At 27.7% G+C, this 19,691-nt stretch overlaps 1 protein-coding gene across 4 annotated transcripts in view; it reads left to right on the top strand.

Annotated features, from left to right (window-relative positions):
• The window catches only part of LOC109597540 (heterogeneous nuclear ribonucleoprotein C), a 190,813-nt gene that overhangs the window by 52,032 nt on the left and 119,090 nt on the right, over positions 1-19,691 (top strand). For 2 of the 4 annotated variants that reach the window (XM_049963507.1, XM_049963510.1), the window contains exon 2: positions 8,172-8,201. The exons of 1 other annotated variant lie outside the window; for it this stretch is intronic. The gene's annotated coding sequence lies outside the window, so the exon portion shown is untranslated. Of the gene's footprint in view, positions 1-5,489; positions 5,829-8,171; positions 8,202-19,691 lie in introns of those variants that run through there. One more of the 4 variants, XM_049963509.1, reaches the window with a different exon arrangement.

Below are 19,691 nucleotides of genomic sequence, written 5' to 3' on the forward strand. Positions count from 1 at the left end.
AATTTATTCCGTTTGGCTGTTCCACAGTTTACATACGTTTATATTTCGAAAGATATATTAGATACCAGAAAAGTAATTTATGTATGTAACGTCTAACTTCATAATAACGAAACTTTTTTTAAATTAACTTTTATTCAACAAAATAATCACCATTAATAACCAAAATTTTTTGACAACACTAAACAAATTCATGCCACAACCTCAGATTTGATCTCCTCTTCAGAATTAAGCCGTTTATTATGTAAACTATTAGACAAAAGTAAATAAGAATTATCAAGAGAAGTAAAATAAATGTGTTTATTTTTTAATATATAAATCCAATACACATATTTTGTACTTTTACTTATATTTTTATAATAAATATAATTTCTGTAAACAATTTTTTTAATACCTTTTTGCACACTTTTTAAATACGTATTTAATTGCGGCTATGAATTAGTAGCGACGTCGATGGCAAATATTTGAATCATTGCAGACGCGTCCGCGGTGTTCGCTCGATTTTTCGATAATTTTCAAGGATTTCCTGCGAATTTGATGACATTTTCGGTTTGTTTTATTAAAATTGTTTATTACAAAACTATAATAAGCAAAAAAATTGTTAGGGCTTGGGTTTAACTTAATAGTAAACTATTTAAAAAGATATTTTTTATTTACTTGAATTATATATATATATAGCTAAAATTAAATGCGATATTATTGCATTTGGGTATATCCCCAACGTACGTCACCGACAACCGGCGTGAGCTTCATACGCTGTGTTGCCATTCACATTTCGTTTCATTATTTTCTTCTTAGTCTTTGCGCTTTTGTGTCTTGTGCCTCGTTTTGTGTATTTGTATTTTTACATAGTTTTATTTGTTAATGGTATTTTTATATGTCTATTCTATTAAAATGTACTTATTATTTGATAATTTTCAGCATTGTTATTTCGTTCTTAAATTTTAAACATGTTATTTATTGAGGTAACTGGAGTCTCAAATGAAGTACCAAATTTTATATAAAATTTCTAACTAGTTTTTGTTTAATCACAGCATTTTTAATAATACCTAAATAATTAAATACTTATTGTATATTTAATTATTTGGGTATAAAAATAATAATAAAATACCTAAATAATTAAATACTTATATTTAATTATTTAGGTATTTTATTATTTAGGTTAGTATACTTTTCTTTCAAATTGGAGATTATATGTAATGTTTAGCTTTACATTTATGTTTCATATAAAACTTTTGTTAATTGTTTAGACTCGCAGCTTCTAATTTTGGCTGTAAAAAATAGAAAGAAAGACATTCTTCCTATTATTTTTTTCAAAATATTGTACTCGCGCCGAAGAGTATGTTTTCAACAAGTAAAAATATAGAAAATTCAATTTTAAGTTGAAAAATATTGACTAATGAGATTTTTCATTGAAATTTTTATGAACAATTTTTTTATACTGTGTGCCTATTTTTCTCAATAAGTTCAACAAAAATAGAATATATTCAAAAAAAAAAAAAATAATAAATAAAAACCTAATATAACCTAACCTGACCTATATTTTTTCAGAAAGTTCATCAAAAAAAATTGTTAATATTAAATTTAATAAAAATTACAAAATTTTCAAAAATTCAACAAAAATTGACAAATTACATTATTGACAATTTTTTTATATTATACTTTTGATGAAAATAGGTCAGGTTAGGTTACATTAGGTTTCCATTTCTTTTTTTTTTTTTTTTGAAAATATCCACCAGCAAAATTTCGTTCATCTTGAAAATAATATGGTTCATACTCAAAATGTTGAGAACATATGGATGCGATGCAAAAGGAAACTTCGTCACCAATGTGGAACTACAGATGATTTATTTCTCTCATATATGCATGAATTTATTTGGAGAAATAAATTCCGAAACGGGGACCATTTCAATGCCATACTTAAGTGCATTAGACAACAATATCCTCTCTTACAATAAATTTTAATTCCGTATTTATTGTTTCGTTTCATTTCTTTCGTATTATTTGCCACAACAAAGGCATGATATAATGTCAAATAAAAATAAATTATAATTTCTCCAAATACGACTTATAACACAAATTGGCAACACCGCCCGCAAATTAGAAGTAAAGCGGTCAGATAGCGACGTACGTTCTGCATAGGTTCATACTTATCAACCGCAAACACAACATTACCCTTTTACTCTTTTATCCTTTAAACATATTATCTAATAACAAGTATATATCCAATAAATTAAATACAATTTTTAAATTTTACGTATTTTCGTAGTTGGCTATGAATTTAAGATGGTCTCAATTGCATTAGATAGGGGTACCTTATATTGCTTCATATTTTTATAGTTGGCTATGAATTAGTAGCGGCGTCGGTGGCAAACATTTGAATCATTGCAGTTTTGTGGATTTTGAAGAGAGAAGACGCGTCCGCGATTTTTCCTATAATTTTCGACAATTTTCATAAATGTTTCAGATGTGTTAACTTTGTAAAGGTGTCCTGTCATGTTTCGCGTCTTTTACGGTATTTTTCGTTTGATTTGTGTGATTTTAAAGCGGTCCAAAATTAATCAAATTTCCAGGTATGTTTAATAGAACTGATTATTAAGTTAGTTTAGGAATTAATTTCATTTTAAAACGCATCGATCTCACTACTATTGCATTGAACATTTACTTTTTTATTGTTTAAATATAAATTTTACATATTTTTATATTTGAATATAAATTTATTATAGCGACAATTAATCTATTGAGGGGTACGTTACATTGGGATTTTTGAAGTTGGCTATGAATTAGTAATGGCGTCCAAGAAATGACGTGTCTGCGGTTTTAATTATAATTTTTAATAGTTTTCAGGAATTCTTTTGTTTTGATGACTTTATTTATAAATGTTTGATGTGATGTTTCGCGTTTTTTTGACTGATTTCTGCTAATTTGAAGGAATTTCGGGTTTGTTTTATTGAGATTGTTAACTTAATTTAGAAATTTATTTAATTTTGATTTCGATATTATTAAAATTGGACCAAACAATATGGCTGGCGGCAATTGTGCCAGATTGGGGTTACAATGAATTTATTTTTATGGTTGGCTGTGTATTTGTATTGACGTCAACGGCAAATATATGCATTATTTCAGTTTTAAGTTTTATCAGAAATACGATATAGGACACGGAACATGAAAGAAATTAATTATTATAATGGACAATTTAATCAGTTTTGAGAATAAGAAGAAACTGGAGAAATAATATAAATATTTAGAAATGTATATTATTATTTAATTATAATTTTACATTTTTTATATTTATTAATAAATATTATTGAAAAATCAATATTGATGTTTATATTTATTAAATTTAGATAAAAATTTAATTATCGAAATGAACAATTTAATTAATTTTAAGAATTAAAAAAACTTGTAAAATAATACAAATATTTAGAAATGTTTTTATATTATTATTTTATTATAATTTTACATGTTTTTAATATTTATTAATAATTATTATTAAAAAATCAATATTGAAATTTATATTTATTAAATTTAGATAAAAATTTAATTATCAAAATCAACAATTTAATTAATTTCGAGATTAATAATAATTTTACGTATTTTCGTAGTTGGCTATGAACTTGAGATGGCGGCAATTGCATTGTATAGGGGTATCTTGTATTGCTATATATTTTTATAGTTGGCTATGAATTAGTAGCGGCGTCGGTGGCAATTATTTGAATCATTGCAGTTTTGTGAATTTTGAAGAGAAAAGACGCGTCCGCGATTTTTACTATAATTTTCTACAATTTTCATAAATGTTTCTGATGTGTTAACTTTGTAAAGGTGTCCTGTCATGTTTCGCGTCTTTTACGGTATTTTTCGTTTGATTTGTGTGATTTTAAAGCGGTTTTACCAAAATTAATCAATTTCCAGGTATGTTTAATAGAACTGATTATTAAGTTAGTTTACTAATTAATTTCATTAATTCTCATTACTAATGTATTAAACAGTTATATTTTTATTGTTTAAACAGAAATTTAACATATTTTTATATTTTACTATAAATTTGTTATAGTGACAATTAACCTATAGAGGGGTACTTTATATTGGGACTCGTTTTTTAAGTTGGCTATGAATTTGTAATGGTGTCAAAGAAATGACGCATCTGCGGCTTTAATTAGATTTTTTTAATATTTTTCACGATTTTTTTTTTGTTTTTACGACTTTATAAATGTTTGGTATGATGTTTCGCGATTCCTTTGACTGATTTCTGCTAATTTGAAGGAATTTCGGGATTGTTTTATTGAAATTGTTGACTTAATTTAGAAATTTATTTAATTTTGATTTTGATATTATTAATATTATACTAAACAACATGGCTGGCGGCAATTGTGTCAGATTGGGGTTGCAATGGATTTATTTTTATAGTTGGCTATGTATTTGCAGTTGCGTCGACGGAAAATATATGAATTAATTCAGTCTTAAGTCTGATCAGAAATACAAAAATTCAGACGCGGAACATGAAAGAAATTAATTATTATAATAAACAATTTAATCAATTTTTAAAATAAGAAGAAACTGGAGAAATAATACAAATATTTAGAAATGTATTTATGTTATTATTTAATTATAATTTTACATGTTTTTTATATTTATTAGTAAATATTACTGAAAAATCAATATTGATATATATATATATATATATATATATATATATATATATATTATGTATATTACTTTTAAAAGTTAACAATACTGGTGTAATGATGTATAAATTAAAAATATTCTATAAGGTTTCGTATAAAATTTTAGTTAAATTTAAGCATAAACTGGCAACCGTAAATAATTAATATATTTATCTTCATCATTTTTCTACTACCCTAATTATGATCTCCGTAACTTGCTCCTAACAAAATGATGTTGGGGAACCTGGTGTACCTTTTTACAACGAAAAGACAGAACACGGCCCTATATTAATTAAAAGTTCATTTAAAATCGCAACATAGCTTGGAGGCTTCATTAATCCCTGCACAGACAGTACGCGCGTATACAAGAAACGGCACATTTATCAGAAAACTGAAACAATTTATTGTTAAAAATAAATAGTTGCAAAAAAAACACGAAATCACGCTGAAATGTGAGCTTAGCAACAGCCGTACGTGACACATTGTGAACAGTGAAACAAATGCAGACCCTCGCTCTTTCTGCCCGATTGTGAGTGGCTCAACTGCACTGTTGCAAACGGAACCGTTTCCAGAGGAATAATATTAGTTTTCACTTGTGCATTATTAAGATGGTGGATAAGCCACCTGCAAATCAATTCTATTAAATATACACGATTCCTTTTACTTGAATCCAACAAATAGAAAGAGATTGCTTCTCTGGGAAATGCGGCATCAATCACTGTATGCTGGAAAACTACCAACAACTAATGGATACTACTAATTTGGGCATTACTGAAAGTATGATTCAAATGAAAACTTAAACTTTGACGTGACGTGTGCGTGTTTTATTGACAATAAATTATTGTTTTATTACGAATGTAAATTCTAAACGAAAATAAATTAAAATGTCGACTAGCAAAGTAACGCATTGCTGTAAAATATCTCATCGAGTTCTGTTTATAAAATTTCAAACATTTTAAAAGATTTAGTGAATACACGAGACATCTGATACCAGAGTTATTGACCTATTAAACTTTAAATTCGACGTGAAGAATTCATTCTGGCAATGCCGGCATCTTAGAAATATTTCAGCAAAGAAAATATGCGAATATGTATAAATGGCAAAACAGGAAGAAGACTATGAAAATTCTGCACATATATTTATTTATATTTAATAAAGTTATCTTAGTAAGTAATATATTATTCATAAGTAAAACATATGCATAATTAAAATAACCGTGAACTAAAAATATTATCAAAGATTTATTTCATATGAAATTGCCATTACTTATAATTTTTAAATAAATAATAATTTCACCGTGTACACATAAAAACTTTTATGTAAATGTCAATATCACATGGTTTATTTCACAATACCGAAATATTTTTTATAAAATCCATCCTTTTTGTGCATTTCACATTAAAAACATAAAAAAATATAATAATTATAATTACAAAGTGACCCTTCGATTCGAGAATTTCCTCGGCGGTCTGATAAAGAGTCCAAAAAGGATGAAATCATATAAAATCACGATTTCTCCCCCCAGTGTATTGTCCAATTTCAGATAAACTCAACATTTACTGACTATGAATTGATAGAAGGAACGCCTCGAAATATAAAACACATTCTCTGGACCATTTAACCCTATGCTTATCTGTAGGGAATGACGGGAACGTAGACGAGTGTAAAAACTTTTTCTACTTCAGTAATTTTATGATTTTAGATTCAGTTTTTTACGCACGCTTAAGAGATAACCAGTAACTGTTTTATATGTGGATGTATGCATGTTTATTATATATACCTTTGCTCTGCCATATTATTTTTTATTTTCCGTTTATATTTTATTGCAAACACGTTATTTAAATTATTAAACTCATTTGTGTTAGGGTCATGACTTAACACCAATAAACTACGCTTAATAAAAGTAAAAGTGGATCAGACATCGTAAAGTGTGAAATTCCAGACACGAATTTGGTAAAAGAAATTCAGACATGAAAATTGTTTTTCTTTGCTCCTTTGTTCAGTACTTTATTTGTTACTTTGGCATGTTTATGATAGAAAAATAACGGGATCAAAAATATACAAGATAAGAGGTTTTTTCTAAATCTGTTTTTAAATTTACATCAACCTTCAACGGTGCTTTTTGTTAAACAAAATTACATAATTACTCTCCACTAAGTTTTAGTTATTATTCTAACCAGGAGCAGCTAAAAACGTAAGTCTTAAAGTGAAACTTTTGCTGTACATTGAAATATCGATTAGGCACACCAAATTATATTTTTCACAATACCCTTCAAAGAACTGATACAGACATTCAACTGAAAAAGCACATCAACTTGAACCAAATAAAACAGCATTAGCTTCTATTAAAACTGCATGTAGCTGGCTAGAGCTGTCAATAACAAACACGGTTTTTTTCAAAAGTAATCCACAAGTTATGCGTTTTCGGAGAACGTTCTAAAAGAGAAGGGGATGAATGCAGCCACCCCGAATGCGGACCCTGGACCGAGTGAAATGACAATATTTGTCCGCAAACACAACGGCATACATGACACCATTTGTATTTTATTTGAAAATAACCACAGAGAATTCGTATTAAGTTCAATATTAACTTTTAATTCGTCCACCACCAACAAAACAGTTAAAATTATGGGAATTACACGGTTAGATTATATTGTATGTAAATGTATATTCTACTTGTAATTACAGAATATGAATTTAATCCATTTAATACTAAGTGTATTAGTAGTAGTTGTTATTTGATTCAGGCAAATTAATTTAATACTATTGTTCGTATGGCTTCAATCCTTGCCCTGTGTACTCAAAATCAAAGTAATCAGGGTAGCACAGGTCATGTTGATGTCATGTTTTATTCATTTTTATTTATTTAATTCTAAGTAATAAACAACGAAAAGAAGAACAATCTTAGTTTTATGTGAATTAATAAATGTCCACTTTCTACACACATAAAACATTTAACAACATTGTTTAGTTTTATTTAAAAATTGCAGTCCCTCCATTGTGCTCCATATTTTTGCTCATTGCAACTTTATAATGAGTTATAAAACCGAATTAAAGTTGTGAAGTCTCAAGTCAGTAAAACGAGGACACTGCAGAGATCTTAAATATACTGCAATTCCATATGTAAAAATAGCACGTTCATAAAAGCTTCTTGTGATTGTTCATTACAAGAAATACACCCGAATTAAAAATGAACAAAGAAGTTTTATTTTATTTTCATTCGCAATTCTCTGTGCAATATAATTACTTGTTTTACGGAAACAGTTTACAAGAAATCAACTGCATTACATTAATTTCTCCGCAGCGGAATTGAACGAAGCTGGTTAAATACAATTGAAATAATATTGCGGTATTTAAATTGTATAAGGAACGAATACACAACACACACCGCAATTTCTTTACACCTATAATCACGCAACATTTAAAATAGCCACACAAATACCAACTAAAGTAAATATAAAATATTTATTTATGGTGAAGTAAATTTAAATTCATTATTTTTGTTTCAGGTGCAGTAGAACAGATTTTTTCTCAACGAGGTGAATGTTTAATCAGTTTAATTATTTTTTTAACCATAACGCTTAAAAAAACACAAGTGAAAACTAAATAATTATAAAACTAGCTAACAAAACCATGTTTGTTAAAAATTCATAGACAAAGGATTTATTAAAAAAAAAATTGAGATATGTTGTCATATTTAATAGTAATTTCAAGATGTTGAATATTGAATAATTTCTACCGCTATCCGGCAATTTTTTAAGATTTGAAGAAGTCAAAGAATACTCTCAAGTTGAAAACTAAGAGCCAATCTTCAGTATAATTAAACGTACCTAACTATTTTACTCTTAATACAAATTCAGCTTTTGAATTGAGACAAGAGAAGATGTCTGCTGAATATGTCACTCGTTGAAGCCATCTTCAAATCGGAAGCCCAACAAACTGAACTAATATCCTGCCTCTTAATACCCCCTACGTTTAACTGGCGCACCCCAAGTGTTACACGTACCCACTTTGAGCAACCCTGCTATAGTTTAATCGAAACAAATTTCGCATGTTTCATGAAAATTTATAATGGAATGCCAAAAACTTACACAATGAAGTTATTTTAATTATTTCGATACAACGGTAATTAAAACCAATATAAATCAATTTTCCAAATGGACTGACACCTTATTGTGTGCGTACACTAATGAAACCAACAAATAAAGGATTATTTATGCCCTTCATCAAACAATTTGATAATGGAGGCGTATCAGCCCTTCGTGGGGCGCTGTAAAAAAGTAATTGCGGTCATAAATTTGCGAAATTTAATCTTATTACGAGAATATTGACACATTTAATTTTTTCACCTCTCCAGGGCGATGTAATAAATTCCACATTAAAAGTAGATCTGAGGAATTCCAAATAACATTATAATTTACTGATCGTGAATTACTGCTTCAATGAAATATAAATTGCTTATTAAAATCAAAGATTTTCCTATTTGAAATTATACCTTGGCTAGTACAGTTTATAGATAGTTTATTTCTGGCGTTAATCCTGATTTATACATTACGAAATGCAAGTTTATAAGGTGAGTTTGGAAGATTGTGCCAAATATGTCACGTAAATGCGACAAATTGATATCGTATATCTTCTTAATAGCCATCGGCTACATTTAAAATTATAAAATATTACGTTACAATAGACACTTGTATTTTTGTACAATTTGTTAATACATTCTTAATGAAAAAGACTGCGACCAAACCAAACTTCTTATTGGAAAATAAACAATAACTGATACAAATGATCATCTATAAAATTCTTGTTAATAACCCAAAAACCAAATTTGATAGAAAGAAATAAAATTTTTAGAAACGAATCATTAAAACGAATTTTAAAATTCAAAATATGTACAAAATATTGCAAAATTGTTAATGTTTTATTATAAAATATCAAATTAAATATATATAACAAATACTAAAATTTCCGCAGTATGTGCATTACATTACTAAAAATTTTGTATTCAAAACTGAATTTAAAAATTTTTTTAAGTAAATAAAATTTTATGGTTACTTTACTAAATACAAAATTTGTAAAAGTACATTTGGATAGGTGTGGTATGTGAAATTTATAAACATCCTAGCCCACATATTTATCAAAAAATGCCGGGTTGCTACGTATGTAAATTTAACCGCTTAATTCCGCCGCAGAACCATTTGTTCATTTCACCCTGGGATTCGTTGAGTTGGAATAAAGGCTCCGTCGATAAATAAACAAAATTCTCAAGGATTACGTCGTCAATACGTTGTAGTTTAGAAAGGACGAGTAGGAATTCGTAGGAATGCGGGGTGTCCAATGGGACATCATCAGCGGGAAGCAAATTAACTCCGAAATCCCCAAAGACGCATAACTCCTGGTTTTATCCTTCGGTCGCAGAATGTCAAGTTGGTGCCCGACTCGGTCCTTTACACCGAGCCGATGTATAGCGATTGGGATTTATATCAACCTGAAATCTAATTATGGAAAACAGCTTGCGAAATCATGACAATATACTTCCCATTAAAATGAAATTTTAACTCTGCCGAGCCCGCTTTACCAATTTCTGCGATAAATTCGAGGCGGGGGATTAGGAAAAATATGCGACACATACTTTATAGAATTGGAAATTACGCTATAGATTTATTGCGGGGCCTTAAACATTTAAAGCAAACCGTCAGTGCAAAACCGTATTTATTATATAATCTGTTAAACGAGTATGTGACAAAGTATACTAACTGTAAGAAATACGCAACACCCAGAACGCATTCAGATGCTTTAAGAGTTATTTAATTTTTTAATCAATTATTGTTCTGTAATAGGTTAATATTTTCCTAAAAAAATTGAATAAATCAATTATATCTAAGTGTTAAGTTTTTTTACACGCAGTATATATCTCTAATTTACAGATTTTATACAATTCGAAAATGTTAATGTGTAAATTACAATACATGAAATTACATATTGATCTGTAGAAGCCATTTTTTGTACTATTATTTTTTCAATTATACCGCAAACACAGACTAACATTTTACACCATTATACATATCCATAGTAATTCTTTAAACAATGAGAAATTAAACTTAAAAATAGAATTATTTTGTCATCTTTCTACATGTTAATACAAAAAACCTTTAATTTTTGTACTTCTTATAATCAGTATACGTATAACACTTATTCTAATAGTGATTAAATTTTAGTTAAGATTGGATGAAAGTGATTTTTATTTGAAATTTAGAATATTGAAATGCAAATTAATATTACTTATTTTCTCTCTTGAGATTAGGAATATGTGTATGCTTTTTGTGTACTTCTTATAAACAATTTCTTGTGTAAATGTCAGCAATAAGCCTATGTCCTCCTTTCAATAAACTTACAGTCTTTAGTTTTTTATTAGGTTTGTGTGAAGAGAATTCAACAAGCTCTCTACTTGCTTTGTTACGAGCTGGATTAGCAACTTTCATGAATTTACTTTGAACTTTTTTAAATAAATAAAATTCTGATCTTGCACATTGACATAGTAATATCAATGACAAAAAAGAAGGATAATTTAGCATACATCAAATTATTGCATAAAAATGTATAAGACATTGGCATCTATAAAAAATCAAGTTTTATTTGAATTAGTTTCAGTTAGTGCACAAAATAAGGAAAAAGAACAAAAAGAAGTACAGTTTCAGTAAAATGTCTCAATTTTTATGTGGTACTGGATGGATTATGGACTCAAAATTTTCGTAAAAAAGCATTTACCTCATTTCTTAAACCTTGAATATTAGAAAATATGGTTAAGAAAAAAGACAATTTCCTTTTTCATATTAGATTATCATACTAACATATCAGATATGGATTTATCATTTCTCTACAACAACAAAAAAAAGTACTAAAATATTATTTTTACTGATATTATATGATTGAAACGGAGGGTAACTTAAAAAAACGACAACTTTGCAACTAAATAACTTCATTTCCACGTCTTGGATTTTTCATGTAAACCATTGTAGTTGTTCAATTACAATACGAAAGTTTACGTTTTTTTTGAGAGGGAGAAATTCTTAATTAAAATGAACATAATACAAAATTTTGGTGACTTATAGAATGTTATATTGGTTGATTTGAATTACCATATTCGAGTATAATGCAAAAATTGCGTATGTAAGCTGTGGCAACGTTATGAAAGTTGCTGTACAATTTTAATATCGTGTAGACTAAACAGTTTTATTAAAGTATCACTATCTCCATACGGTCGGGGATAATCGCCACATATGACAGGATAGCTTGCGGAGATCATCCGCTAATTCTCAGTAACAATCCGTGCTCGCTCTCACAAATCACTTAGCTCTGCAATTGGCTATCAAATTATGAATTTACGTTGTAAGCTGGTTGACAACAGTTAATTAAGATACACAGAGATTTGATTATCACATCGACGCCATCTCCAGTCACCAGAACTGATGACAAAAGTCGTATCCAGGACTGGAAGGGATTCCTAAATTATATTCCGGAGTTCACACGTCTGTAACTAACTGTTGAATTTACAGCTCAGTCTTAAAAGGCGTATTTGGATTTACTTTACATTCCGCTTTAATTGCGATAATATAAAAGTTTTACAGCCAACTTTATGCGACTGCTAAACATTATAAAATTTGCATACAATTCTCAACTGCAGTAAACTGAATTTAATTATAAATATGTTTATGATGGATGAACGTTCATACTCATTGATTGACCGTTTAATTAAATACGATATCACTAAAAATAATAAATGCGAATCCATTAATTATATTTTATAAGCGAAACTTTATTTTTGTCATTAAATCCTTTTTAGTGTTGTCACTAAATTAAAAGTGCGGTAATTCCTATGACACGTTGTTATATGTTCGTTGAAACATTGGATAAAACGAAAACGAAAAGGTTAAAACAACGTTTTCCTATTTATAAAACTTGGATCGGATAGTTTCCAGCTTTGGGTCAATCTACTTTGTCTTATAAGATCAAATAGGTTTAGACTGATAGTCTTGAAATATTGTGGCAGGAATAAGATGTTACCAAACCCTAAAATATATTGCGGAACATCACTATAACGTGTCAAATAAAGAATTTTATTGGAACTTTAGCCACGGTAAAAGTTCAAATTTCTTTCAAATACTTTCCAAATAGCCTACAAGAATTGAATATGTTCCTATAAAATGCCTTTATGGTGCATTTTGTTAGAGAATTTTATACACAATCGAGTTTTATTTCGTTTTGAAACACAATTGTAAATAAATATGGTTTATTATTTGTAAAAAAATACAAATTAATTAATTTGCAAGGTTTGGAAGAGACTGGTTTCCTTTTTTCATTTTACCCTGTTTTTTAGATAAATTGTATATTTAAATAACTTTGACAAAAAACCTTTTCCATTGCTTTTCTTTAAATATGATAATTTTCAACTTATTTGGATCATTCAACCTGTAACAAGCCAAATAAAATTGAAATTAATGAGTTTAGAAACTTGATCGGTGTTTAAACAAAGCAAATTGTAAATATTTTACTCTTTTGTTTTGTCCCTGTAGCTGTAGTTTAGTTTTTCAACAGTACTAACTTTACTAATTATCTCGATGATAATTAACTCTGTAGCCGCAAGTCATTTTTAAATACAAATAATGCCAGTGTAACCTAATCTTTTTTACTTAATTGTTTATAAATAATTAAAAGTAGTTAAAAGTCAACAATGAATTTTAAGAAGAAAATGACTACCTGCGCCTCTGAAAATCAACAATTCAATTATTAAATATTAAATATTTATTTTTTTTTAATCTACAAGTTGAATGTTTACGTCAATTTGGATTATCAGGTTTTGCCAGAATTTATTATTGTTGTGGTCAACCAATAATTTGTGTTATTTAGTAATTACACCCTCCACAAAATGAAACATATAATTCAGATTTATGGATTGAAACTGGGTTGAATATTAATACGAAATTAAAAGTAAAAATACTGAATATAAAAATATAAATAGTGAGAGAAAACGTGTTATTTAAATCAATTTCCCGTGAGTAATCTGGGCGTATAAATTTATAAGAATGAAGGTGCTTCTCTTTTTATCACTCAAATATTCGTAAGTGATTCGGGATTCAAAATGCAAACTGAAGTACCAAAGTTGTTACTTAACTTTAAGAGACGCGTCAAATACTTCAAACTTAGAGCTGCTAATATGTGCTTATGGCGCAAACAATGACTCCCTATATCTTTTATCTTGTACTTGACAGTCTTTTCAAAGTAAGGGTGTCATTTCGATGTGATTTAATGTAGATCACTGTACATTTCTTTTATTTAATTCAATTCATGTTATTTATTTTTAAAAATGTGCATATTAAAAAATGTAAAATTTAAAAAAAAACAATATGCTTTTTAAGCATTTCATTTATTGAAAAATATTGCGAAAATAAATCATTTTAATAACGACATGGATTAAAAATGCCTATTGTATAGGATTTAAATAAAACCGTTGTTTGTATTGCGAAAAATTTAAACTGGATAACCACCAAATAATATACCATTATTTTTTACCTGTATATTTGTTAAAAATATTAACATGCAACATAAAATGCTTGTTAATTAACCTTTTTTAATTATACTGATATATATATATATATTTTTATATATATATATATATATATATATATATATATATATATATAAAAATAACAAAAATATGTTTAAATAAATTTAAAAAATGACAATTTTAAATTCTTGATAATGTTATTTGTAACTGAACAAAGGATATTTGATAAATATTACTGATTTAAAGACAATGAAAAATATGTTGAGCAACCATAATAAAATCTAGATTTCTCCACAAGACCTAAGCCCATTAATTTGAAAGCTTCAAAAGCAAAGTAGATTAATTTGAAAGCACACCTCCAGTTGGGTTAACAGAACCGATGTTAGAATGTGCAGCTAATTAGAAAATTACCTTAGGCATGCACAGTTCTAATTACGGCATAATAGGAGTAATTATTGAAAATTAAATAGTCTCGTGCACTCACTTTTACAATTAAAGAGGGCGATATTTTTAATATTTATTAGAAAAAATAGCCGTGTTGTTCCAAATTATAATATTACTATTCAAAATTGTCAGTTAAAAATAATTATAATAAATAATATCTAATAACTCGAGGACAGCAAATGTATGATTTTTTTGTTAAACCGCTAATTATGAATTTAATACATTTTATAACAAAAATAATGCGCATGTTGTTAATTAGTATATCTGGTATTATTTGTATTTGCATTTTAATTAGTGATAATCCAAACAAAATTGACGAAACAACATTAACTGTTACAATAGGACAATAATTTCCAAATGAATGTTTGTATTAGTCTGAGTTTAGGTATTTTTTTACAAAGGTTATTTATACGTAGGTTTTTCCCTCCGTATTAATGCAATTTAAAATTACCAGGTGATATAATTGATATTGTAATCACAATTAAAATTTTAATTAGATGTGTGTATATTTTAGGTATTCACATTCAATTTCTCTCAATATCCAGCAGTGTTTAAATTAACAAATGTTTATAAATTGGGCTACGTCGCCCTTATTGTGTACTGCGTACTATATATACTCTGAATAATGAATTTAATTTTATTTAAATAAATTGTAATATATTCTTTCTACAATTATTTAATTAATAACGACAATTCATCAAAGTTGAATGGTTTTTGGAGTTTTAATCGAGACTACATTCGTTTAGCTTTCAATTGGATTTAGATACGAACTTCGCTGGCGAATTGAGAACCTCAACATGATTGAAAAATAGAAGTACACCATACCACAGGAACCGTAATCCGTAACTTTTCGTCCACCGAATGTCAAATTTTTTTATTGTATCTAAACTTTTAATTGGAGTTCAGTTATCATATTTTTATGCAAACTTGTTTGAATATTCTTTTTTCATACCTTTACGTATAAGATATGTTCATTCAGTCGACGTCTATATGATAGAATAAATTCATTTTTTATTTGCCTAGTGGACAAGAAAGGGTTTCGTTTACTGATTCTTCCAATTTGTCAGTCTATAAAAGGAGTTGTTTTTTGTTAGTATGTTTTCTAATTGTATTTTCACTGGACTGTGTTGTTTTATATTGTATTATTTATGTAAATCATTTGTCGGGAGTATCTTAAGTATTTAACGACGACAGCAATAGTTAGACCTTCATGTTTCATGTTAATTATTTAATATAAATCCTACGAAAAATAAATTCTTACTGTTAAGAGTATTCTCAAATGCTACAGCAAATAGTAAATACCTAAAGTAAATGTCCTATTTCTTTGGTCAACCAAATCAGACTAATGTATGTATTAAAGTAATAAAATAAAGATGTTTAGGATATTGAAACTTTTTAAACTGACTGGACAACATATGAATTAATTCCTTTTATGAATTGTTTAATTTTAAATTTTGTGCCATTTCTCTGGCTACCAGTGTCTTTTTTGATACACACTGATCTAGTTACGCTACTGATTGTTTGACTCAATGGTCAGGTCTACGCCACTGGCAACTCCTGGAATAAAAAGGGTGGGAAGTAGGTGGGTGTACAAATCCTGCACAAAGTAATTATTATGCACATCATTGCGTGACGACTGGCCAACCTCTAAGGAAGTTGTACAACGATACGTGCAATACCCTTCCTGATAACTCCTGTCTTGCCCTTCTATCTTATCTTTTTACAGTGTTTCTAGGTACAATTAAAAAAGAGACATTCATGAACCCTTTACATAATAATTTATGTGTACGGACTGTTGTGCTCTATTAATAAATTCGGTTTAAGAGTGCTAACAAGTCAAAAAAAAAAATCTGATTTTTTTAAATGGACACGCAACCGTATGTAAATAAATTTCACAAATTTGCATAGCAATTACGGCGCCGCTATCGAAAATTTACAATTTAGATATTCCAGACATAAAATTAATATACAACGTCTTGAAACATTTTAATAAAACACCGGTTAGGGTGTTAGGATACTTTACACCGCTTTTTCTTAATAAACCGTGAAATACGTTGACTTTTATATCCATGTTGGTCGTGACTACTAAAAGAAAATAAAAGTCCGGAAACTACACGAGTTCCTTAATCTGTAATTATCGTTATTGTAATTATATTTTTAATAATCGACATTGTTTCCTGTGCTTGTACGCAGTTACGTTAAATAAATTAATTATGGAGAAATTTGGCTTGTGCATGGGTGTAATTTTAATTACAAATTTGATATTCCAGACGTTGATGAAGTCTTAGAAAAGACTTTCTTCAAGTTCAAGAAACAATTTCAAAAGATATGGTATTTTGTAGATGATGCACAACTATACAATGTCCACTTAATACAATTTTTAGTATCACTAGCCTTTAACGATTATCAGCTTCTTCTAAGATTATACTCATTATTCTTAATATTTAACCCGAACAATAAATTGAAGTTAAATTTCTGACAAAATAATTGGTGATCCAAAACTCCTGATAATATAAATAATTGTCTTTGTTTTTAATTAACTTAGTTACGATTAAAAAATTAACTATAATAAATGTAATACATAAGAAATGTTCTCCTGAAAATTTAAGTAACATAGTAATGACTCCGGGTAGATTCAACAAATCATTCATCATTCATCTTACCCTTATCGAATAATAATTGTATAAATTATGTATGTGTGAATCACTGTAAAAATTAAGGCATATTTATTTAAACTCGATTGTTATCGATCGACGTTATGGAAACTGGAATATCAAATATGAGACACATGAAATGCAAGATAAACACACGTATGAGAGCACATGAAATATTAGCGACGTGTACGATATTGTCAAGTTTCATACAAGTTTCAATACACGAAAAATAAAAATGTTACCAACCGAATAAAAACGAATGCATGGCGAGCAAATCATATAAAACATCTGTATTTTTGTAACCACTTGCGTATGTGTTCTGTGTCATTTTACTTATTTTCTCCACGGGAATGTATTTTGATGAAGAGCCGAAACCACTCCATTTACTATTCATATATTTTCTAGTCAGTAAAAAAAAATAAACGGAATCGCTAGATTACATAGAAACTTGATCGAACAAATATGCAAATGAATTCGAAAACATCAATATCTGCATATGTATTCTTTGTGAAAATTGATATCAAACACTTGATGTCGACGGACACAAATATACATTAACAGTGAATTATTCAAGCACAACTTGAACTTTTAATAAACTCTAATAAGCTTTTGTAACTTATTTGATGATACACCAATTTTAGTTTCTTTATGGTCGACCAAAAAAATATTATTAATTATCTGACTTTGTTAGTGAGCCATTTAATTATTAACTGTTTGCATAGACAGTTCTTATATATACTACAAAAAGTTACTCACCTTTACTTTTTACTTAACCTTTTGATTTTATAGCACCTTACTAAATATTGCACTGCCAATCTCAAAAAAATATGAATATTTAAAAAACTGCATTTATATTTCAAATTATTGAACTATTCCTTTTGAAGATTTTTGATTTTTTTTTTTAGATTTTACAAATAAAATTTAAATTATAAGTACAATTATAACTTGAAAAAGAGAAAGGTGAAAGTATAATAATCTAATAAACAAATTCAAAAATCTAAGGTAGAAGTTAAAAAAATGTTTTTTGTACTTTTTAGAAAGTACGTAAAAGTTTCAACGAAATTTAGGAGTTTGTGTTCAAAAGTGGGTCGATATGGCTTGGACAACCTCATATATATTATGAATATATGATTTCTCCTTTATACACAAAAGGGAAAGGAACAAATACGAAATAAATATGTTATATTAAAATTTTTGTGGTTATGTATTATTATGACATTTGGATAATTAACAAGATTAAAGCTGTCCAAAATAGCATCATCTACATTTCAACCATTCAATTTGAGGCACTTAGTTTTACTAGAATTCAAAAATTATTAATTATCTGAATTTTTCTACGTACACTGTTTTAATGAGTCATTTAATTATTAAGTGTTTACATAGACAGTTCTTAAAACTATATATACTACAAAAAGTTACTTATTTTTACTTTTTAACTCGATCTTTTTGTTGTATAGCACCTTACTAAATGTTTCACTGCCAATCACTGAAAAATATGAATTTTTAAAATATTCTGCATTCATATTTTCAAATTAATGAACTGTACATTTTTTCTTTTCACGATTTTTGTGTCTTACAAAAATTATTTTGTAATAGTTTGCCAAATTTTATCATTTTTATTTTTTTCAAATAAAATTTAAATTATATATATCATAATCTGGAAAAGAGAAAGGTGTAAGTATAATAATCTGATAAACAAATTCAAAAATCGAAGGGAGAAATTAAACATTGTTTTTTGTGCTTTTTATAAAGTACGTAAAAGATTCAAGAAAATTTAAGAGCATTTATGTTCAAAAGTGGATCAATCTTTATACACAAAAGGGAAAGGAAGAAATACAAAATAAATATGTTTTAAAATTTTTGTGGTTATGTTTTGTTATGACATTTAGGTAATTAACGAAGATTAAAGCTGACCAAAATAATGTATATTATCTTTATTTCATCCATTCAATTTTAGGCAATTAATTTTGCTAGAGTTTCGACAAATATTTAATTTGCGCAATTTAAACATGCTATTTAGTTATTTAAAAATTTAATTGATTAATGAAATTATTTTGAAATTTGACCGTTCACCGTTTAATTTAATTAACATTTACAAGAGCACAATTTTAACTAACCTGGTAATAGATAAAATGACAATGAATGTTTGTACATGGCAAAAACCATAAATTTTCTTAATTTGGTAATTAATGGATTTGAATTTTGGAATTTGAAAGGGCAAAATTGCATTTAATAAAAAAATATGAACCAATTAATGGATAGAATTACATATATAAATATTAATTATGAAGGTTAATTTAAAAAGAGTAAGCAGTTCTTGTTTGTAATAGTCAATCAAAGCAAAATAGATAATCGTAGGAACATGT

This window comes from Aethina tumida, chromosome 2, assembly GCF_024364675.1.
Source record: "Aethina tumida isolate Nest 87 chromosome 2, icAetTumi1.1, whole genome shotgun sequence".
Taxonomy (NCBI): Eukaryota; Metazoa; Arthropoda; class Insecta; order Coleoptera; family Nitidulidae; genus Aethina; species Aethina tumida.